Source organism: Protopterus annectens, chromosome 8.part0 (genome assembly GCF_019279795.1).
Source record: "Protopterus annectens isolate FY-2018-M chromosome 8.part0, PAN1.0, whole genome shotgun sequence".
Taxonomy (NCBI): domain Eukaryota; kingdom Metazoa; phylum Chordata; order Ceratodontiformes; family Protopteridae; genus Protopterus; species Protopterus annectens.
This window is the reverse complement of record NC_056741.1, coordinates 1,997,946,413-1,997,971,951: the sequence shown is the minus strand read 5'-3', so window position 1 is coordinate 1,997,971,951 and position 25,539 is coordinate 1,997,946,413.

Here is a 25,539-nt window from a genome sequence, read left to right as displayed (position 1 = left end):
TTCAAAATCACGTTTCTCTTTCTCATGCTGTTCAGTGGTATTTCTGGGCAATTTGGATAAAAGTGTCAGCAAGATAACAAAGTTTGTCTTTTGTGTGGACAAGATTGAAGTTATACTTCTGCAATTTCAGCAGCATACATTGCAATCTGGCAGGAGCCACCTTTAATTCAATTAAGTCCCAATTAAAAAATTAAATAGACATTTTTATATTGAATAATATTCATGGTTGGTGTGAATGTCTTTTTAATTTTTTAATTGGGACTTGATTGAATTAAAGGTGGGTCCTTATTTAAATGCAGGCATTTGCTTTGTACTGTTTTTTTCTGATGATGTATGAGAGGTTCTCAAATGAAAACAAATACAATTCACTGTGAGTGTTAAAAACTTCTAATATTTTGCTATCCATGGTGCCAATAAAGAGTGGAGGATTTTACTGGTGTCCTTGCCTTGGTCCAGTTTTTTTTATTTATTTATTTTTTTTGAGATTTGCTTTAAATAAAGAATAGTTGTGTAAAATCTTAGTATAATCATAGATGTCCTTGTCTTCCATATTGCAGTATTCATAACCTTTGGTATTCCCTATCTAAGTAACCTGAATGTCTGGCCAGTATAGAAATGACTTTTGCTACTGCATGGTACGTGTGATGTTGCACATAGCAAGACAGGCAACATAGACCATAAAGGTGATGCCAGCACATACCATTCCTCAGAACTGAATGCCCCAGTCAGAACATCAGTCCGAGGATATGAGGTATATAACATCATCCAGTAAACAGCAATTACCAAGAGGAAGGAGGGTGGGATAGAATACTGCAACATGGAAGAGAATGACATATATGGTTATGGTAAGATTTTACGCAACTATTCTAAGTCCTTCTATTCCTATGTTGGAGTATTTATCACCTTTGTGAGAGTACCAAAGCTCATGGAAAGGAAAGGAAGAATGGAGCAGGGGAGGTTTCTATGAAGCCATGCAGGATTGCTTTATCAAATCCCACTCTGGACCTGGAGATAGTTTTTAATGTTTGGTGAAGTATGGACAGAAGACCATGTGGCAGCTTCCAAAATAGATGCATTGTCCAGACCTTTGAAGAAAGACCCTGAAGAGGCTACTGCTCTAGTGGAGTGAGCCTTTACAGAGGTAGAGTGTGTCTTCCCATGGGAGACATAAATGTAAAAAAAAGGCCCTAGTGATTGATCCAAGTAAAAATAGTTTGTTTGGAGACAGGTTTTCCCAGCACCCTGGGATGGAAGGAAACAAACAATTGCTCAAATTTCCTAATAGGCTTGTATTTTTCCATATAAAATCTGAGTTGTCTGTGCTCATACAAGGAATGAAGGAGTCTTACACTAGGGTTTTTAGGGTTAGGAAAAATGGTGGGCAGATAAATGGATTGGTTTAGGAATAAGTCATTAACCACCTTGGGCATGAAGGAAGGGTTAGTACAAAGAGATACCCTGTCCTTGTGGAAAATCAGAAAAGGTTGGCAAGCCATAAGGACTTTGTAGTTCAGAATCTCTTCTGTCATAAGTGATGGCTACTAACAGGATTGTTTTCCATGTACAAAATTATAAGGAAGCTGACACTGCAGGCTCAAAAGAAAGAAGAAAAAAGCAGGTACTGGCCACCACGCTGAACAGCTTCAAAACTTTTCTTTTAAAACACAATTAAAAACACAGGAATAAGCGCTTTCGAGACCAAGCCCTTCTTCACATACAAAACTCAAATGAAACTACAGTTTTTATATAGCTCTTCAGTTAACATTCAGTACCACACCCTCCTTTTCTTTAGTGCAGGTCTTAAAGGTATAACCCCATTTAAACCTGGGGTTCTATATGCTGCTAGCTCAATCATCCATTTAGTTTCATTCAACTCTGTCTCATTGATCAAGTCACCTCCCCTTTTGTTTTTATTTACACATTGTAGAACCATAAACTTATGATTTTCATACTTGGAAATGTGCTAGAAAAGTGCATTATTTTCATGTTTTAAGCTTACAGAGGACAAATGGTTTAAAATTCTGTTTTGTAGCATGCAGTTAGTTTTTCCTACTAGAATGAGCTGCAGTCCTGACAAACAGCCAGGTAAACAACATTCTTTGTTCTACAATCTGCATACAAATCAAAACAATATTGTTTTCCTGATACAGAGTATACATAGGATTCTGCCTCCACAATGTACTCACATGCTTTGCAATTTCTGCACTTTCGTGTACCTGCACATTGTGTAAAATTGTTCTTACTGTTTTCTGTCTTCCCTTCATGACATAATAAATCCTTCAGAATTTTATTTCTTCTAAAGCCAAAAACTGTTTTTTCTCCCACTACCTTGACTATTTTTTCATCTGTCAGCAAAACATTCCAATTCTGTTTTATTATATCACATATTCCCCCTCTGTTATTACTATATGTTAGCATTAGCCTCACATTATCCATCTGTGAGGTTCTAGACTGAACAGTTGTTCCACCCTGTTGTCTATAGGAGAACCAAGGCCTAGACCTATTACTTCTGTATTGTTTACTCTTAGTAATAGCATCTTTAACTCTATTTTCATTGTATCCCCTTCGACAGAGGTTACTCTCTAACTTGTCTATTTCTTGTTCAAAATGTTTATCCTGCGTACATATACGTGAAATTCTATCAACCTGCCCTCTTATTATACCATTGAACGTATACCTTGGAAGCATGCTGTCATAAGATTGCCTCCCCCTAACCCTCAGGAAATCAACAAAGTAATTGAAATCATATCTGCAATATCAAGCACTAAAAAAACAATCTCATCCTCTTACAAACTATTGAATAAGGTGCTATACAACTCAAACTGTCTCTTTTCCAACTATTGGAACACAATTGGGTCTCCTATCTCAGAGGACCAAGGGTTTCAGTGAACACATCTCAGCTCATAAATTTTCTTGGTTGTAAATATTGTATATATTTGTTTTTGGTTTTGGGGGTATGGATTACAATGCTCTCATTGTGCTGTACCTCATCATTCTCATATGTATATTTGCTATACTATGTGGCTACTCACTCTGTGTTAATCCAACCAACGTTGCTAAACTTGTATACTGTGTATTTGTTTTGCATTTGCAGCTTGCATTGTACCATACCTTGAAAAATAAAAGAATTATTTGAAAAAAAAAAGATTGCATGCTATTCTTCCAACAGTTGTTTCTGAATAAGGTTGTGTCCAAAACTCAGTTCTCATGCCTCAGCAATTTTACATACAACAAGTCCAAAGCTCTACTGGAATACTGCATGGTGAATCTAAGGAAAGTGGTTGTAGATTCCAAATATTCAACAATTTTTTTGTAAATCCATGACCCCCCATTTTGGCTTTAGAAGAAATAAAAATCTGAAGGATTTTTTATGTCATGAAGGGAAGACAGAAAAAAGTAGGAACAATTTTACACAACGTGCAGGTACATGAAAGTGCAGAAATTGCAAAGAATATGAGTACATTGTGGAGGCAGAATCCTATGTACACCCTGTATCAGGAAAACAATATTGTTTTGATTTGTATGCAGATTGTACAACAAAGGATGTTGTTTACCTGTCTGTCTGTCAGGACTGCAGCTCATTCTATGTAGGAAAAATGCTGAAAAACAGAATTTTGAACTATTTGTCCTCTGTAAGATTAAAACATGAACATAATGCAATTTTCCAGCACATTTCCAAGTATGAAAATCATAACTTTAATTTTATGGTTATACAATGTGTGAATAAAAACAAAAGGGGAGGTGATTTGATTAATGAGACAGAGTTGAATGAAACTAAATGTATCATTGAGCTAGCAGCATACAAAACCCCAGGTTTAAATGGGATTATACCTTTAAGACCTGCACTAAAGAAAAGAAGGATGCGATACTGAATGTTAACTGAAGAGCCATATAAAAACTGCAGTTTCATTTGAGTTTTGTATCTGAAGAAGGGCTTGGTCCTGAAAGCGCTCATTCCTGTGTTTTTAATTGTGTTTTAAAATAAAAGTTTTGAAGCTGTTCAGCGTGGTGGCCAGTACCTGCTTTTTTCTTCTTTCCTTTGGAATCTTTGTGGGCAGGCAGCCTTTGGTGGAGGATCTACAGTTCTTTTTTGGTTTGGCAGGCTCAAAAGAAGCTTGAATAAGCTTTTCCAGGGCAAAATTTCGATCCCAGGGAGGAGGGATAGGTTTCCTGGGAGGTCTAATGTGAAGGACGCCTTTGAGAAGAGCTTAACATCTAACCTAGAAGCTAGGGGAAGAGATAAATGCAGACATGCTGAAAAGGCTGATAGATGGGCTTTAACAGAAGAGTAGGCCAACCCAGACTTAAGTAGCTCACACAAATAGGAAAGAACCAATGGAATGTCCACTGAAAATGGATTTACATCTTTCGTTAGACACCAGATGGAGAATCTCTTCCATTTGGATAAATATAATCTCTTAGTGTTGAGTTTCCTGGCCTCCTGCAGGAATAGAAACATGTCCTCAGAAAAAAAGATGTCTGAAAGGGATCAAAACCCAATCACCCACAGAGTTAGATTTAGGAAGGGGAGATGTGGATGGATAAGGGATCCCATGTCTTGTGTGAGAAGATCCACCCTGTGGGGTAACTTGTGGTGATTGTCCTTGACTAAATGCAGAAGAAGAGGAAACCAGTGCTGTCTTGGCCAAAAGGGAGTCACCAGCAAGATTTTTGGCTTGCCCTGCTATATTTTCAGTAGGACCTTCTAAATGAGTGTGATGGGGGAAAATGCATAAAGAAACAGCCCTTTCCATGAGAAGGATAGGGCATCCACCTTCCATACCAGAGGGTCTGGATATCTGGCACAAAACTTTGGAAGCTTTCTTTTCATAGAGAAGGTAAATAGGTCTATTTGAGGAGTACCCCATTTGTGTAGAATGTCCAGAAACACATTTCTGTGAAGCATCCCTTCATGGGCTTGTGTCATGGACCTGCTGAGAGTGTCTGCCAGCACATTTTGAGCTGAAGGAATATAAACTGCTTGCAATGAAACCTTCACTTGAGAGGCAATCTCCCAGGCTTGAAGGGCCAATCTGCAAATTAGGTATAACTTGTCCCCATGTTTGTTCACATACCATATAACTGTAGTGTCATCTGTGAATAACTTCAGGACTCCTGGGAGTAAGGAGAAGTGAAAGTGGTGAAGTGCCAGGATCAAAGCCCTCATTTCTTTTACATTGTTAAGTTGCTTCTTGACTGAGGGAGACATAAGGCCCTGGACTTTTAAGCAACCCAGAGTTGCTCCCCACCCCAAGTCTAAGGCATCTGTGTAGAACTCCTGAACTGGGGTTGACTGTTGAAATGAAGCCCCAGGTTCAGTTGACTCTGTTGAACCCACCATTGTATTTCTCTTTATGACGGGAGAAGAGGGAGTACAAATTCCAGAGGATAGGCATGCTGACTCTAAAGTGTTTTTATAAACCACTGGATTTTCCACATGTGAAGTTTTGGTTAGGGATTAGCAAGGAATGAGTTCTGCCATGAACTTAGTGTATGCAAGTACTCCCTGGCAGAGATGGAAGTTAAGAGGAATAGTTTGTGGAAGTAGTTGAAAAGAGTTTCCACTTTTTGAGGAGGGATGAAAGCCATCCTCCGATCTGTCCTTAGTCTGCATCATAGGAAAACCTGATCCTGGGAAAGATTGAGAGAAGACTTGCTGAAGTTTATGGTGACCCATAGGTCTTGGAGCAGGGAGATAGTGAAGACTAGGTTTTCCTTTAGAGTGTCTGGGTAGACTGCTTGAATTATCACATCATCCAGATAAGGATAGATCAGTATTCCTTGGAGCCTGCAGAAGGCAATGACAGGAGCTAAGCATTTTGTGAATACCCTTGGTGCCTTTGAGAGTCCAAAGGGCAAAGCACAGAACTGAAAATGTGAGGAAGGAACAGAAAAGCGTAAAAACTTCCTGCATTGTGGATGAATGGGGGATATGCAGGTATGCAACATTGATGTCTAGAGTGACTAGAAAGGCCTGGGGAGCAGGAGAGGCAAATGAGTTTGCAGAATAAGCATATGAAAGGTTAGTCCTTTGAGGAAAAGGTTGAGATGTAAGATGTCTAGAATTAGTGTCCATGGACCATCTTTTCTGGGGACTAGGAACATTCTTATGCAAGACCTTCCTTTTTGTAGTGGTGGAACTTCTTGAATAGTTTTTGATTTAGCAAGTCCTCTAGGATTTGAGAGAACAGATTAATCTAATCCTGAGGAGGTTGTGAAATGCCAGTGAAGGGACGGACAGATTTCCATACCAAGTAGTAGTAATTCTGGATAATGGAAAGAACCCACTTGTCGGTGGAGATACTTGTCCAAGAAGCAAGAGAAGAAGATAGGCACTGGGAAAGGGGTATGTTTGAGAGATTTGCCAGGTAGTCACAGACTATGTGGCCTGTCTTGAAAGATGGGTTTTTGAGCAGGGGTTTTCTGCAGTCTGGAAGATCCCTGTCTATGATACCCTTTCTTATGAGAAGGAGGGAAACTGCATTGCTTTCTTCTGACAAATTGTGTCTTAGAAGACTCATTTCTGTGGTAATTAGGAACTGAAGATACAAGAGGTGTTTCAGTTCCTTATTCTTTTTTCCTTTGTCATGCAGGAACTTGAAAAGGTCTGCAGCATCAGCACCGAGGGCATCATTTTCTAGAGGTGCATCCATAATTTTAGCCTTGATATCATCAGGCAAAGGCTGGAGTCTCAATCATGAATACATCCTAAGAACAGAACCCAAAGTTGCTGATCATGCAGAAACCTTAGTTGCATCATAGCTCCATTTAATTGAATGTCTAAGCATCCGGGCTGAGGTAGACAGTAAAGACACAAGCTGCACCTTGGCTGGAGCATCAGAAGTGTCTGATACCAAGTGAGAAGCTTGAGAAAGCAAGGCCAGAACATATTTTGACATGTCAGTCTGGTAGTGAATGGCTCTGAAAGCCAGGGTAAAGGAGGTATACACTTTTTTCCATAACCTTTCTATCATTTCGCTATCCTTGTCAGAAGGGTATTAGTATAAGGAAGAAGTCTAGAAGCTTTGTCTGCAGAAAGAGAAATAAATGCAGAATCTGCTGGAGGACATTTAAATAAAAACTTTCTATCCTCAGGGACCTTATAGAATCTGTCGGGCAATTTTTGTGGCTGAAGGTTGAGAATCTGGACTCTTTGACACTAAGAGAAAGGCATCCAAAAAAGTAGGGAGAACAGGAGGGATGGCCTAAGGAGATGGAGAGTCTATCTGCAACAGGTTTTAATATCTCTTAACTTCTGATACTTGACTACTTTCCCAAACGAAGAAATCTCTCATCGTAGAAAGAGTTTCTCCAAAGGACAAATATTCCTCAGGAGAATTCTCACTGTTAAAATCTAATTCAGGGGAAGCATAACCTAGAGACACTGTATTTAAGATGTGCAGATCAAGGACTCTTCAGATGAAGAAGTTTTTTCTTCTTCTCCAGAAGTCTGCTGCTCCTCTACTGATCTCTTGGGAGTGGGGGAAGGAACAGACATGGAAGGTAAAGCTGAGGACGGATTTAAAGCCAGAAAGATATTCAGGATTCCCTGTAAGAAGGCCTACCAATCTGGAGAAGGATCCTGGGAAGAGAAAACATGTTTCTGTTTTATTTCTTCTTACTGGGAAGACCCCCCTGGGTTATGAAGAAATAGCTGTCTTATGGCTAGGATAGCTAGAGATGGAGGAGTTGGAGGGTCATCACTCAGGACATCTGATGTAGTGGGCCATGGTTCCCCCTTATTGTCTTGAATGGATGTCTTCAGTGCCTCTGTGGATGTGCTAGTAGCACCATCCCTAATGGCTTCTGAACTGGTACCGGATGCAGGTTGGGAACCAGAGATCAAATGGGCCTCCAGGCCTTTACAGGCCTTGAGAGGAACGTCCAAATCCAGAGGCACAGTAGAAGGTTCGGGCCTGACCATTTTGACCTTCTCCTTCTGGGGCTCACTGGATGGACCTGTGGTATCCTTCATACCAAAAGTTAACCTTTTCAGACATTGATTCTCAAGGTAAATGTTCAGAGCCAACAAACGACTATGAAGTGTCTTGGGGATGAATGCCTTGCAAATCATGCAGGACTTGTAATTGTGCTCAGACCCTAGACAAAACAAACACTGATTATGGCTGTCTTTGTGTGGAATCTAACATCCACAACAACACTTCCATTTCCTAGATGGCTTTAACCTCAAAAGCATGCAGCAGTATAAAAGAATAATAAATTTTCCCCAAAGGAGCACTTATCTGAAAACAGCAAACACTTGGCGATCAGACGAATGGTAGAAGCTGGTGTTTGGACTGGTGGCAGAGAAGTTCTGAGGAATGGTACACACTGATGTCATCTTTATTGACTATGTTGCCTGCCTTGCTATGTGCAACAGCATATGTATCATGCAGTAGCAAAAGTCTTTTGTATACTTGCCAGACATTTGGGCGCTCAGGCAGGGAAACCCAAAGGTTATGAATACTGCAGCATAGGGATATAAGGACATCTTAATTTCTCTACTCATTGTTTGCAGCATGTGCATGACTGTTTTGATACTTTATCTAGGGCTGTGGCTACTGGTACTGTCTTGCGATGCATGGCTGCATTCTTAGAACCACCCAGCTGATGCTAAAATGAGATTTTAAATTCACTGTTGGTTAGAAAATTATTGTTTGACCCCTCTGCTGCAGAGGTGACTGAAAAGTGCGATAAAAGGGGCAAGCTGATCCAGGAAAGCTCTAAGATTTTTCAGCCCTCCTTTTCCGAATTGTTCAAGGGATTTTTCATATGCTCATCCAATTTTGGCAAAAAAAAAAAAAAAAAAAAAAAAAACAGAATAAACAATCTCAACAAAATTCAGGTGAACAGACATTTAAGAAGAAATGGCAAGGGAATTCCAAAAAGAAGCTCAAACCTCCCAAAATCAAGGACAGGCCAAGTGCTAGGAATATAATTGATGATCCCACTCACCCTGCCCATGGAATGTACTTCAGCCTTTCCCTGGGGAGGTGGTATTGCAGCTTATACTATAAAACATCTAGATTGAACAAGAGCTTATTCCCTCTATCCATAAGGTTGCTGAACTTGAATGCCAGGCATGACACAGAATAATCAGATCAATATTCACTATGCCACTTGCTGTGAAGTATCATCTATAGTAATCACTATGGCAAATTACTTCAATAACTGGTACAGTTAGCCTGATTTCTTATGCTATTACTTCCTGAATGTGCAATAGTCAGGAGTGAGTCATCACTCCATCATGTGCAATATGAACATCAGAATATATCATATTGAACATCAGAATATATCATATTACCACTGATGAAGTGCAATATCTAAGCAATCACAATGTGAAATCATACCTGGGGATTTAATAAAATCTATGCAGGCATAGTGTAAAGCCTACATGGAAGGTACCATGCCTGTGTATGCAGTACCCCCTTGGCAGCACACCATGAATATTAATGAAGACTTGTTACTGATGGGAACCATGTAACACGGTTATTGAATCAGTGCAGAGAGTGTGTTATTGTGTCTGGAGATGAGTAACACACCCCCTGCACTGTCAAAGGGATGGATATCAATGTATGCATTATTTTGAAATGCACATTATGAGAATAATGTTAAATCCCGATTTAATTTTATATAATTACAGAGACAGGTTATTAAATTTATTTTGCAAAGAAACATTTATGAGAAGTAATATTAAACCATGATTGAATTTGGTATAAATACACAGACAGGTTATTAATAATTTATGTTGAAAATACACATTATGAGAAGCATATTTAAATGCTTGATTGCATATTGTATGTATGCACAGACATGTTATTAAGCATTTATTTAGCAAATTCATACTTATGAGATGTATTTTTAAATCCTGCTCTACTGCACTCAGCTTAGCTCTGCTAAGCACTGCTAAACCTTGCCAAGGACTGCTTAAACAAGGACTGTTTAAGCTGTACTTAGCTGGTTTGTACATTGCTAATCAGTGCGAAAAACTGATAAGCAATGCTCATTTAAGCACTGCTCAACCCAGCTAAGCTGGTTAGTGCACAACTAAGCACTGCTAAGCATTGCCAGTTTAAGCACTGCACAGCTAAGATTATCAGGTTTGTGTGGTGCTAAGCAAAACATTGCATTTTTAAAAATTGCCCAATGGTTGTAAAGGGTAGGAAAACAGGCTTATTTAAGTGCAACAGATGGGAATACATCAGAGCCAGTTGGAGTTTGAACTTGGCAGGGACTATGGCAGGTGCTGGAGATGGTACATGCTTCCAAGTGCAGCATTGGGGCATTTTGGAGTCCAGGATCATGGTTTGGACTCCTCATTAAATACCATGATGTCCAGATGCTGCAGAGCTAGTAGCAGGGGTTGGAGTACAAGTCAGAGGCCTGGGACCAGCTGCCACGCAATGTCACCAGTGTAACTGGTATCTCCCACACAGATGAGCAGATGCGTAATCATTATGATGACCTGAAGTATCCTAAGGGGGATCTCTTGGCCAGTTGGTCCAAGATGCTCAGCATGGGAATGCCCCACAAGTTTGTAAGTACTGTTTGCATTGTTTCACCAATACCTAATCTGAATGTGTGATAGACAGGTATGCATAATGGTGTGCTTCTCTCCCAACAGCTGCAGAGGAGAGAGCTCGCAACTTAGAGGCCCATGCAGGGCGCTTGACCAGGTTGTGCCTTGAATGTGGTGAATACAGAAGTGTCTTGCAATCTATAGTCATATAAGCAAGAAGGAGTAATGTATTAACTGCCATTAGATATATACAGTTTTGATTGTACTGCAATGAATGTGGTCATACAGCTGGACTGCATTAAATGAGTAAGGCCAGGTATAGTTCACTAAAGATGAAAGCATGAAACCTGAGAATGGTAAGGAAATAAAGTTTCTACTGCATTAATTCTGGAATTGCAACTGCATTGCAATGCCTGCATTATATGGACTGTTCTGCAATAAAGGCTGGAAAAATATGCCACTCACTGCATGAAGTCACCCCCTAATAAAGCAGTGTTTTACAGTATGTGTGTATTTTGGGCTGTTGTTCATCAAATCCAGTATTACACCTCCTGTGAACTAAAAACATAGAGAAGACCACTAAGTGACTGAAGGTTACGTAATAAAGAGTGTTCTGCTAAACTGTAGAGTTGGAGCTGTACTAAAATATATAATGCATTATTATATTTATTCTGCACTAAGATCTGAAGGAATAATAGGAATGCACAAGGTATATTGCGTATATCAGTATTGTCTTGTGTTAACCATTGCATTTCAGCTATATGCATTCCTGCTCTTAGGTACGCCGCTGCAGGCAAGTATAAAATAGTAATAGCTGTAGACTGCAAATATATCATCTGCAACTGTATATGGGTCAGGTAGCCAACACAGCACTCCAGTAAGGTTTGTACACAGCACAGATATTTCCACCTACTAAGGGTATATTGTCTACACCTGCATTCCATGGATTAATATACAGTTCACCTACTAGCTCTGTCATGCATGAATCTCATGTATGTGTGTTCAAGGTTCATTGTAGTCTTGTATAACACTCTACCTCTATTACCAGATCATATTTTGTTACCAGAGCATATTTTGTAGCCAGGTGAGCTCTAGGCACATATCAGTCAATCAATATGCAGCAGTGGCTCAGTAGCCCAGTTTGATAAATGCTAGGTGTGAAGTACATTTTGTCACACACAGACCAGGGTTTGAATCCAGTGACAAGTACTACTAAATATTATTGAATCAGTATTGTTAACAAATGTTCTCCCCACAGGAATTACAGGTAAATAAATCGCCGTAGTAGCCGTTAGAATGGGTTAATAATTTGTATGTTCAGAGGTATCAGAGTGTTACCAGCATTGCTCAGCAATGTGATAAGACATCAAAAAATAAAGGCTACAAGTACAATACTAATAAAAGTTATTACAATAAATAAAATCTGTAATCTTGGTATGGCTGTATGCCTAGTGTGTCTGTGAATGTCTGTTGATAGTCTAACCCAATGCCTGCCAAGGACGACATGATAGTCATAAACTCTATGTACTGTGCACAATACATGTCTCTCAAGTGTCACGTTGTCATACTATGATCACTGTTGCCTAATCCCTAGGTCACAGATCTATCATCAACATGATTTATATCAATAGCACACTCACACTAAATCAGTCAACAGTACACCTTGGTAGACAACTATGTCCCCCTGACATGCAATAGTCCCCTGTAGTTGTGTACCTGTAGGTGTTACAGCTTGGCACATAATGCCCCATGCAGATAGCTTGAGAGGTATGTACATGCATTATAAGCTATAAGGCACTTGTATACATAAAGTATGATCAGACCTGTAGAGTATATAAGAGTACTGTTGCAAACAATATAGCCTATACTGGTATTAATGGACTGTATTTCTCTATACCTCCACCCCTTATCTGCATCATAATTTATTATTGTTATACATTGGTTATGGTTTACTATTAACATATGTTGTTCTCAAAACATTATGTTGGGCCTTGTGTTTTATTATTATTATGTATTACAATGGTTGCATACTAACATACCTTGTTGAATTGCCTATGTTGTTGGCCTTATGCTGTAACTGTTACTGGCATGCTGTTACTATACTGACTGTTATCTCACATATTGTTGTGTTCCATATGCTATGCAATGTGAGGTTACTGGGTTATTTTCAACATTCTGACATGCTTTATAACTAACTAAATGTTCTGTTCATTACTAACTTATACACTTTTAAATACCTCAGCACTATAGCTTGACTGGGTAGGCCAGTTCCTGGCAATCCACCAACCTTACCTCAGCCAGCTGTGGCACCAGGTTCCAGTACATCTGAAGACACCAGTCACCCTCAGCAACTAGTACCGCATCTGACCCTGTGCATGATGGTGCTAGTGCCACTCCTGGCAGAGCCAGTTACTGGCATGCTGTTACTATATTGACTACTATCTCACTTATTGTTGTGTTTTGTAAGCTATGCAATGTTAGGTTACTGGGTTATTTTCAACATTCTGACATGCTTTATAACTAACCAAATGTTCTGTTCATTACTAATGTATACACTTTGAAATACCTCAACTCTATGGGTCAACTGGGTAGGCTGATTTCTGGCAATCCACCAACCTTACCTCAGCCAGCTGTGGTACCAGCTCCTAGTACATCTGAAGACACCAGTCACCCTCAGCAACTAGTACCGTATCTGACCCTGTGCATGATGGTGCCAGTGCCAGTCCTGACAGAGCCAGTTCCTGTGTTCCTGGCCGGAGACGGTGAACTGTCCATCCTGCCATGTATGGTCCATTTCTGTTCAACATACCCACATGTAAGGCTAGCACATGCCTTGACTGTGTACGTGCACACACTCAATCATCACTCTCACATACAGGTCACCAACAGACACACATGGCACCCCTTCATGGCCTAGCTGACCAACACCTCTTCCTGACTCACACACATTATGTCAACTGTTTGGCACAGCATTGTCCTCTGTCACCCCCACACCACACCCTGTGCATGTGATAATACCTGTGCCACATCCCTGCCATCCATACAATCAATGCAGGGACATGCAAATATGTTTCTGATGCACAGGGTGACTATAGTACATTACATGACATTTTGTAGTGTGGTAGTGTTTTGCCATGACAGGTGCTGTATGCTTTTTTGTGTCATGAGTACACATCAAAGTGTAGGTACCTTTGTTGCATGATGTTATGTTGGTGGTGGTGTTGCAGACTAACATTTGTCTCTGAGAACTTTGTATGTTTCTGTTACAGGGGTCTGAGTGGCTACACTGTGGAGACTTGGTGACAATAGAGTGGCTGAGGATGGCATGGTAGCAAAGCAGAAATATGACATCAGCAAGGTACGGCTGTATATGTGCATGGTTAACTAGGTGTGTATGTATAGAAGAGTGTGTCAGGGGCAATGGGGGAGGACAGCATAATCCTGCATGCATACCCTGTGATAAGGCATGCTACCCTTGATACATATCACCTGGTTGTTCTGTACCTACAAATGTAGGAGGTGGCAGATAGCATTTATGCCTAGGTAGATGTGGGCTATTATGGGCCAGCAGCAGCTCACAGGGACTTAAAAAATATAACCATTGCATGCATATAGGCAAGATAGACAACCTCCTGCAAGGGGATGCAGTTATGTAAACACACACACAGAATTGCCTTTTTTGGGGTTAGAGCCCCTATCTATATAGCTGGATATACTATAATGCAACATACTTATTTCACATGCCACAGAGCTTATGTATTCAGAGAGTATATGCAAGTGTTGTTAAAGTGGATGACATCAGCAGGCCCTGTGAAAAAGGCCAGTGCGGGCAGAGAGGTAGGCACAAGGCCTTAAAATCTATAATCATTGTATATCGATAGACATGCTGCTGCAAAGGGATATATTTACACACACATTAATAGAGTTGCCCTTTCTGAGATTAGAACCCCTACCTAACTAGTAGCATATATTACAGCACTAAGTACTTATCGCATGTGCTACAGAAGTTATGCATTTTGAGAGGGTATGCCAGTGCTCTTAAGGTAGATGACATCAGCTGGCCCTGTAAAGGAGGCCAATGGGAGGTTGACAGGTAGGCACAGGGCCTTAACATTTATAACCATTGTACCCAGATAGGTGAGAAAGGCACACTGCTGCAAGGGGATATATTTAAATACATGCACAGACACACTCGCAGAGTTGTCCTTCCTGAGATTAGGACCTCTACCTATCTATTAATATAATACTACAGCACAAACAATGTATCACATGTGCCATGGAGCTTATGTGTTTTGAGGGTGTCTGGCAGTGCTGTTAAGGTGGATGACATCAGCAGCTGTTGACAGGGAGTCCACTGTTGTGGAGGATGCTAGGAACAGGGTTATAAAATGATTGGCCATTGCACAAACATAGGCTTGATGGGCATGTCTGTACTGCTGTCTGGGAAATATCTACATACACACTCAAGGTGGCTGGTGTCAGATTAGAACCCCTACCTATCTATTATTACACACTACATCTCACTGTACTCGCATGCACCACCAGTTAGATTTGCTGTATAAGTGGCTACAGCACTACATCACTCTACACTTTTATGTGGCTGTTACCTCTAAATATATATATATATATATATATATATATATATATATATATATATATATATATATATGTGTGTGTGTGTGTGTGTGTGCATGTGTGTGTGTGTGTGTGTGTGTGTGTGTGTGTGTGTGTGTGTGTGTGTGCGCGACATACATAGCTAAGGGCAGTGGCGGCTGGTGACTTCAAATCAAACGGGGGCTGCAGGAGACAGCTGAATGGGTGGGGCCAATAGGAAGGGTGCAGCTGTGCTAAAAAACACAAAAACTGGGACTTTAATTAAATACGCTGCCCTGAGTGCCAAACCATCATTATGAGAGTCCAATCAAGACAAAATGAATTGTAGAAGAAAAAAATATTTCAATGCATTGGCTACATGACAGCTTACTTAATATCTAAAGGGAAACAAAAAGGTTGTGAGGCATGAAAAAATAAATTACTATTTAAATACATTACTGGAATGCCAGTCAAAATCAAGTATAAAAAAACAAGCAGCACTCAACTCATAACACTTCTCCTTACACTGCAGTTCTAATTATAATTAATATTCAGCTTTATAAAAGTACCAAGTAGCATGCTGAAAGTAGTAATCTCTGTGACACTCCCACTTGTAAAAATGTTTCTTATCCAAAAAAGACCTGCTGCCTAACAACTATCTACTTGTTTCATGGGAAAACATGATCAAAGTAGAAAAAATGAACAGCAAACAAAAAACAAGCTCAAGATAAATTGCTTAAAGGATTACTGCACAGGTTATGGACCACACATGATAGATTGGCATTCTGTTTAGTTTACGGATAAAATCTGCAAAGATGACTGCAGGTCTCCAACAAATGTAATGAGCTACTGAAAATACTGTAATTCTGTCCTTTATTGCACATACTGCCATATGCATTTTAATACCTAAGGCTTATACACTATCTAGTTATATGTAAATATTCTCTGCATGGCAACAACAAAAAGGCTTTCAATGTTGGTAATTCTTTAACAGTATGCTTATTAAAGCTTACTTGCATCTTATAATCTCAGACAAGCTTACCTGATGGTCATTAAAGCATTGCTACATAAATACAGAGCAACAGGCACTGCAACAACATGCATTTTCTGAATAAGAAGAAGCATAAATCAACAGTATAAAATATGACAGAAAACCAGAACATTCTGAAAAATTAAGGACAGATGAAATGCCACTGTAGTACTTGTGTCTGCCTTGGATGGGGGGATATTCTGCACACTTACACTGCATAACTGCTCCTTGCCTTGCTTGGACACTTCCAGAGTCACTACGTAGGGGAGTGAGGTGTAACAAGTATGTCACAATTTGAAATGTCTCTGGCTGACTGTGATGGCCCTGACACATTTGTCATACCTCTCAGCTTCAGAGCTAGAAATCTAGACAAAGCCATAAACAGAAGTGAGACAAAGGCCCAAAAATAAGGACAATTTTTAAATATTGCTCTTATAAACTTAGAAAGATAATAGAATAGTAGGCCTTGCATTGGTATGAATTCTCTGAAGGGTATGAAATCTGAAACTCAAATGTCTGTCATTATTTTCTAACTTCAATCTTTAATTTTCTACCACTAATTTACCAGGAAACCACAATTTTATGAAAAACAGACCAAAAATGTGATGCAAACATATAAAATAGCCACACAATACAGCTGGAAACCTGACAAAGAAGGGATACTTTTTTAATATTAGTACTGTTAACTTAAGCAGCTGACAAAATAAGAGAATCTACATGCATTTCTGAAATTAAAATTAATCTATAACTCTGATCATTACAATTACTTATTAATTGTAAATCCTCCACATTTTCTTCCAAATTTGCCATTTTGCGGAGGGATTATTAGGGGGAGAGCAACATTTTGAGCCAAAATCTGGGACAGTTGAGAGGTTTGGATATAGCTAACTCTATAAAGTGATTTATTTGTGTGTACCTCTCAACCTCTTAATGCAGGAAATATGGACGAGGCCAAATATATTGGGGGAGCATACAAACACTACTAAAAATGTCTCTTGTATAAACTTAGACAGTTGACAGAATAACAGGTCTTGCTTTAGCATGCATTTTTTCTGAAGGATATGAAGTCTGAAACTCATTGTCTGTCATTATTTAGTGACTTCATTCCTAAATGATTTGCCAGAAAACCACAGATTTTATGAGGAACAAACCAAAAATAAGAAGCAAAAATCTATTTGTTCTGCAAAAATCTGGACAGTTAAGAGGTATAGTTCAGCAAAGGCTGTCTGAGTTTGCTGCTCTTCCCCCCTCACAAAATCATGGTTGAATGGAGCCTCCCCCTGCAACTATTCCAATGTCCCATTACTTGACTATTTCGCCCCATTTACCATAAACACTGTGATGTGCATATTGCTTTACTTCTACGATGATTTGGATTTCATTTAAAAGTTTTATTCTACATTTTACAGCACAAACACTAATAGACATCTGCTAAACAAAGCAATGCAGTCTCACAATGAAAATAGACTTGGCATTAAAAATTCTCTGCCTTTGAAACTCACATTCATTGAAACAGCATTGAAACCCACATTCAGAGAAAATACATCTGGCCAGCGGCAGATAAAGATTAACTTTGGGCTGTTTTCAAATCATAGACCCCTTGCACAGGAAACATACATGTGTTCTTTGATACACCTTCCTGATTGTATTAAATTATATTCCTTGTGTAATACAGTACAGTTGTTAGAGGGTATTTTAAATTTGTTTTGCACATTTTTCCAGTAAATAATGAAACAAAATGCATGCACCAATAATGACAAAACTGCCCAATTCAGAACATTTCCATCATAAAAGTCTACTCAAACTGTTACAATCCACCAGTATCATTAAATATGCACAATCTCTGCAGAAGTAAGAGTCATCTAAATAATTCTGCATTAAAGAGATATGTAACTAATGAAGAGGCCGCTGCTAGCAGACAACTTTATATTTCATTGTTTCATCTGCAAATAAAGTGGCTGTTACCCTTGAGGAATACATTGCCTATGTTACATTTAAAAAATGATAAGCTAATAATATTGCAATAGGGAACGGATGGCAAACTGATAACAGGTTCATTATTACTAGGTATCTCCGCCAAAGAGGACATTCTCAGGACTGCAGCATCCACCATTTTTAAAAGTACAATACAGTACAGTATCAGCAATGCATCTACATACTGCAGGAGTAGAACCCACAGCCTTCTGCATCAAAAGCAAGTACACTACCTGTTGTGCTATTAACAATGCAAGCAGACTCAGCATAAGCAGCACAAAACTTCTCTTCAAGCTCTCAGCTCCTTGTAAAATCCACTCGATACTCAATTTTTTCTGTCAACTTTAAAGCACAAGAAATCTAGGAAAAGCCAAAATTCATTGGGGGGGGGGGCAAAAGCCCCAAAACTTGAGACACATTTTAAATATTGTTTGTATAATCTCAGGAAGTTGCTAGAATAAAATGCTGTGTTACCACCATGCATTTCATTGCCAAGTCTTGAATCCAGGTCCCTGTGCACTACAGTCAGAGCAACATACCACTATGCCAAATCAGCTGTTTCTTGAAAGACAGGTAGATTGAAACTTAAATGGCTATCATTTAGTTAATTCAGTTCTCACTATAGCTCTCAACCTCTTAGCGCAGAACACCTAGACAAAGCCAATAATGGGGGAATACAACCCCCAAACATATTCAGTGAATTCAATTCTCACCATAGCTCTCAACCTCTTAGCACAAAAATTCTGGACAAAGCCAATAATGGGGGAATACAGCCCCACAAATTGGGACACATTTCAAATATTGATCTTATAAACCGAAAATTGCTAGAATAAAAGGTTTTGTGTTACCATGTACTTTCTGAAGAATATGAAGTCTGAAATTCAAATGCTTGTCATTATTTAGTGAATTCAAAATCCAGAAAGCCACAGATTTTATGAGGAACAGATCATAGCAAAAATATGAGGCAAAGTTTTGACAAGTGGTGGGGGGTAGGGAATTCAAGCTCTTGCTACCTGCTCCCAAGGTACAGGGTTTGAGTCTAGCCACCAGGTATATTTCCTGAGTTCTCTCTAGCCATCGAGTATATTTAACTAGGACATTGTACACACACACACACACACACACACACACACACACACACACACACACACACACACACACACACACACACCAAGGAGTTTGGTTGTTTCAAAAAAGCCCTGTGAGAGCAAGCTACAAAGCCTGCAGATGTTGCAGTCCAATCCCCTTCCAGTCAATGCAGTTGTAACTGCATAGACTTGTGGGATCTCTGTTGTCTGAATGCTGTCTTCCTAATCTGGACTGATTCACCAGCAGTCTGGATTCCTGTCCGCATGCTCCAGACTGGTTCACCAGCAGCTGGGTTCCATGAACACGCATGTGCGAAGTTCTGGGACTCGCATTTTTTTCTTTTTTTTCTTTTTATTTTAATGTCATTTTATTTTCTTTTACAGCTGGGGGGAGGCTGCATTCCTGTAGTCCAATAGCATGAGCTGCCCCTGGTTAAGGGTAATCATGTCTGAGGAGGATAGGGAGAGACAAATATATATATAAATTGTTGTCTGTATGAACAGAGATATAATACACATCTCAGTTCTTCAGGAAGATGAGGCATCAGATGTAGGCCAAAATGAGCTAAATATAGGAGCATGCCCAGTGTGACCATCAGTACTTTCAAGGTGACTCCAGGCCAGACCTACCTGTACTCCAGTTCAGGATTTTGTGTGCTACAGTCAATTGGCTACTGTACCTGATTCAACAGTCCAGCACCTCCCTGATATTATGTTCAAGGGATCACCTGGATGTGAGCTGCACATAATGTCTGAGTCATACCTAGGGTGTGCTCAGATTGCAATAGAGTGTACAGGGTGTTGCATCATATGTCTGGCATATTTTACATAGCATTGTGATTTTCTGGTATATCACTGCCACATCATTATAGACTGACATTAGGAACTGATGACAGACATTTGACTTATTGACTCCATACACATCATAGGACCCATGCTACTGGAAGGCTTGTTATTCTCTGCACTTTTTTACATTTGTCTGGCCACTAGTTAATCCTTCTGCTTATATGTGGACCTTTGTCCCACTCCTGTTCATGGCTTTGCCCAAATTTTCTGCTCTAAGTAGTTATAGGTTTGCTGTGACTGGGGTATATGATATAACACTACACACAGGGTTACAGACTTCACATCTCTAACTGTACATGTTTTGCAGGATGTTCAGCATTCCACCCCATATGTCTGCTCTGCTCCTCAGACAGTTGTGTATTTTTTGTAATATACTATTACATGGTGCCTACTGACTTGCATATACTGACACAGTTACATGATGGCCTTTACATCCTGCTGCTACTCTGACTTGTCACAACCTGCTGTTATACTAGCCATTTTCTAGGTTACTCAGAGCATGTGGAATGTCCATAGCTGTAGCCCCCTGTCCTCTGACTTTGTCCAGTTTTCTTGTGCTAACAAATAGTGACATATTGACAGTCTGTGGTACTCCTACCATAGGAGTACCTCACATGCAAATTTGTAGGTGCAGACGGCTTTAACCATGAACACCATCAACCATGCTAATGTACTTAGGCCACTATGCCACATCAGCCACCAGAAAGGGAAGTTTAATTCCTGACACAATCAACGTCAGACAAACATGCACTTTGACCCCTGCATATTGAGGAAATAGAACATGTCATCAGGTTGTCTGGGGCAGTCCTGGGATTGTGTGGTCTGCTGCTATAACCTTGCAAACATACTGTTACTGCAGTTGTATGAGAACATGGCTGTGCTGGGGGTAGGGGACTCTACCATTGACAGTAATGTGTCTGTCCTATGACCCTGCTGTTTTGCATTTCTCTCACATACTGCAGTAGATTTTTGCTACCTTGTGGCTTACTGCATATTATGGGGCAGCTAGTATTAGACAGAGAGTTTCTGTTGTCCCACATAGCTGTTAGTTCTCTGCAGGTAGCACAGTAGCCCCCTCTCTTCCCTTGCATACATGCAGCAGGTCCATACATATGCTACCATAGTTTATTACCCCATACATTTGTTATGAAGAAGAGTGACTTACCTTGTGAATGCAGCAGTTGAGATAACATGCTTCAGGGCTGACTTTGTATGATGCATGCAGTACACACCCAATACATGGTAAGGTACTGGTTGTGTGGTGTGGCTGACATCCTTTTTACTATGTATGTGAGTTGGAGTGAGGTGTCAGTCCTAGGACCCAAGGTTGTCAGTGCATGTGCTCTGCATTGCCTCTTTGCTAAGGCCGGGGCATACTGGGCATGCCTTCATCTGCCACCAGGGACAGGCTCAGAAGGTTTCTCCTCGAAGTCCCCCTGTGGGTTTGGCTGTAGGGACCTTAGCACTGGTGGGGGACCATATGTCCCTTCCCTGTGATGAGCCTGCCGCAGCTGTTTCCACAGGATCATATTGTGTAGCATGGCACATGCTGCGAACATCTATGCACATGTGGCTGGAGAATACTGCAAGGCTTCAACAGCTATATCGAGGTAGCAGAACTGTGACTTGATCAGCCCAAACACATGCTCTATGATGTTCTTAGTTTGTGCGTGTGCCTCATTATGGCATTCTTTGGTAGGTGTGTGCACATTTCTGGTGGGTGTCATCACCCACAGTTTCAGTGCATAACCAGCATCACCCAATAGATGGCCATACATGATGTCCCCCCTGGCAAACATCTGGTAAAGCTGTGATGCATGACAGATATGGGAGTAGTGATAACTGCCAGGGCTGCCAGCACACACACTCATGATAATGCCCTGGGCATTGCACATGACCTGGCAGTTGATGGAGTGATACCCCTTGCAGTTGACATAGAGTTTACCCTCCTCATCAGGCAGTGCTTGGATGTGGACAGGAGTGCAGTCTATGACACCCAGTACTGCAGGCTCATGTGCTACACTGTGGAAGAGATGCATACTGCTGGTCCTCTCCTCAAGGGTGCGGGGTAAATAAATCTGCTCACTGGCATGTGTTTGCATGGCAGCCAGGAACTGGTGGAGTACCCTGGATGCAGATGCCTGTGAGACCCCCATCATGTCCCCAGTTGGTCTTTGAGAAGTACCTGGAGCTAGCATTCAAAGGGTACACATACCTTTGTTTCCACTGGGATGTGTTCCCTTCTGTTGGCTCTGTGTCTGAGTTGAGGGCGGCAAAGCTCGTTGAGTTCTTGTAGTATGCCATTTTCCACCCTGTAGTGCTCTACAATCTCCTGCTCATGTAGCTCCTGAAAGGTTACCCTGGGCCTGAAAACTCTTCTCCTTCTTAGTCTAAGCCTATTATCAGCAGCAGCACCAGCACTGCCCTCAGCCACTAGCACATACAGATGTAGCAGGGCAGCAGCAGCCCCTAGCATTCTGTAAGTTAAAATTCCCAAGTCTGTACTCCAATGTTGCAGAGTATGTGGGAAAAATCATATTGTAGGGTATATGCATACTTTATAGTGGTGTGTTGCAGATGTAGCCTGTGTGATCAGCTAACTATGATACATTCCACCTGCTAGGTGTATCATTGAGGGGTTTGAATGGTCCAGTGGCAGTGGAACAGGGCTTATCAGTAATTTATATATGATTGGCTTTCCCAGGCAATTTCTTTTTTTTAAATGCTTTCCCTGTTAAGCTCTGCAGTGTGGCACACAAACCCACAGCACTGCTGTAACCATTGCTCAGCAGTCTGGTCACACCCCCATGCATGGACATGCTCAGCATAGCTTAAACCAGCTAAGACATGCACCCTGCAGCTAAACAAAGCTTAGCAGCACTAGACACACCTCCTGCTCAGCTGATCTGATTGACATGCAAACGGGCACTGCTGAGCTCCAGTCCATTTAAACTTATAGTGACATACCCCCCTTTTATGTTAGCTATCTGTCCTACTAACACCAACACGGTTCTGGGGCTACATGGGTTTTATCTGCGGACACAGTGGTCCATTTTTGCTATTCAGTAACCCCAGCTCATTTCCATATAGTTCCTTGCACATAACCTGGATACTTCACTATTCCAGGGTCTGCCTCCTTAGCAACCACTGAAATCTACCACTATACATACTGCATGCAAGGCCCTATAATGCATTATTCTCACATATGTCTTATTTTTAGTTTTTAAACACTTTAATATTTTTTTTTGCATAACAGCATGTTTGCACGTTACTGAGTGATGCACAAAAGTAATATGGGCATTTAAAAAAATTATGTTATATTATTTTGCATTAGTTTTTGGACTCACAGGGCATAGCTTTGCACATATCTGTGCCTACTTTGATAATTCCTACCTTATAATTGGGCTTTTACAACCCGTGTTCAATTTTTACATTTCTGTGCATAGACATTTTACGGGTACACTTCCAACACGAACACGGGTTCTGCATGGATACCTGTCTACTTCCTGGATCACAAAGCACCCTCATTTGAATGCATTTCACCTGCATATGAGGTGATTGGCATGCCACAGAAATGTCTGTGCCCACATGCTCGTGCACACCCCTCTGCCCTGTTTCCTGGATTGCACAGCTCCTGGATTCCGTATTAGCACCATGCCACTCTGCCTACACAGAAAATCACTCCATGTAGGTTTTATTGAATTCCCCCCACAGTCTTTGCAATGCCAACTAGTATAATATTGTCTAATGTCTTCCTGTCCAATTGTGGTAATTTATCATGTTGTTAATATTTTAATTATTACTGTATGTGCATTAGTCTTACTGTCACTCAAACTATGTCTTCATTGTTATGTCTTGCACAAGACCAAAGCAATGTAATTTCACTCAGCTTGCACTGCTGTGTATATCTGACTGACAATAAAGTTTACTTTGACTTTGACTTTGACACTGACAAGTCTGAATGGTAATTTAAAATACCTTACAACCCCCTCCCACTCTGGCCCTCTTTTCCTTCCTGAAAGTCTGACTCTCCATTTTTCTCTTTGACAACAGATTGTTTCATATAAATGGGTTCTGAAAGCCATTCATCAGAATTACAGATAGCAGTGTGATGAAATTACTCCTTTCCAATGGATTATTCCTCATCCTTCAGATAATACACTTTTGTTTCCATCAGCTCTTCATCACATGCTGTCCCAAAGAGTAATAGAACTAATTCTTCCTTCTCAGGTGGGGAAGGGTTTTTATTCAAGGATGCTCCTAGTGCCAAAGAAAGAAAATGCTTGGAGACCAGTTCTGGATGTTTCTTCCCTAAATATATATATGACAGTACCCAAATTCAAAATGTTGTCTCTTCATAACCTGTTACGTCTACTTTCTCTTTCAAGTTTCCTAGTAACACTAAGCTCAAAAGATGCTGATCATCACATCCGTATTCATCCAGACTTCAGATGTTTCTTAAGGTTTTATGCGCCTGGATCATATGTTCAGTTCTCTGCCTTACCCTTTTGACTATCAATTGGAACAAGAGTGTTCACAAAGTGTCTAACTCCAGTTATAGCTCATTGTTCATGACTCGTATATCTTTGCAAAATTTTTTTCAGTGTCAGTAATCTCTCACTTGCATGAGAGATTTCTTATACAAGCTAGGATTACAAGAAAACATTCAAAGGTTTTTTTTGACTCCCTCACAAAGGGCAGTGTTCCTGGGATGGCAACTAAACACTAATTTCAAAGAGCTTTTCTTCCACAGGAAAAATGGATCTTTGTTTAGATCTATTTTTAAGGATTTCCACTCAGACACTTTTAAGGAATACCTCAGGACTTTGTGTCTAATGGCATCTATGACTTTCATTATACACCTACAAGAATCCACATGAGAAAGTTACAGTGGTATATGAAGTCTCTTTGGTCCCAGCATTAACAATACCCTTTATTTTTCAACTCTCGGGTGGGTATAGACAACTGATATTTTTATATCCAGGTCTCCCCTTCTATCTCCCTGTCCCAAAGCAGTCAGTCACCACAGATGCTTAGGACTTTGACTAGGGAGCAGTTTAAGGAGGGAAAAAGTGCAGGGGGTGTGGAAAACAAGCACATAAATATCAAGGAGCTGCTGGCCCTGATCAAGGCAGTCAAATATCTGAACCATCTTTGGTCGCTGGGACCTCTTCTAGTGGTTACATACAATACCAGTCATGTGGTACATCAACAAGCCAGGGTGGGAACCTGCTAGTACCCCCTTTGCAGACTAGCCATGTTACCTTGGGATATAGCTTCACAGCACAATCCCACTCTACAGGCATCCTATATTCCATCTGAGAAAAAATGTGTGGCAGGCAAACTGAGCAGGACCACGGCAAGCCCTCTTGAATGAAAACTAGATTAGGAGGTCTTCTGAGATTTGATCCATCTGTGGGGACTTAGTAAATCTCTTTACCTCCTCTCTGAATAATAAATTGACAAGCTACTCTTCCAGGACTCCATGC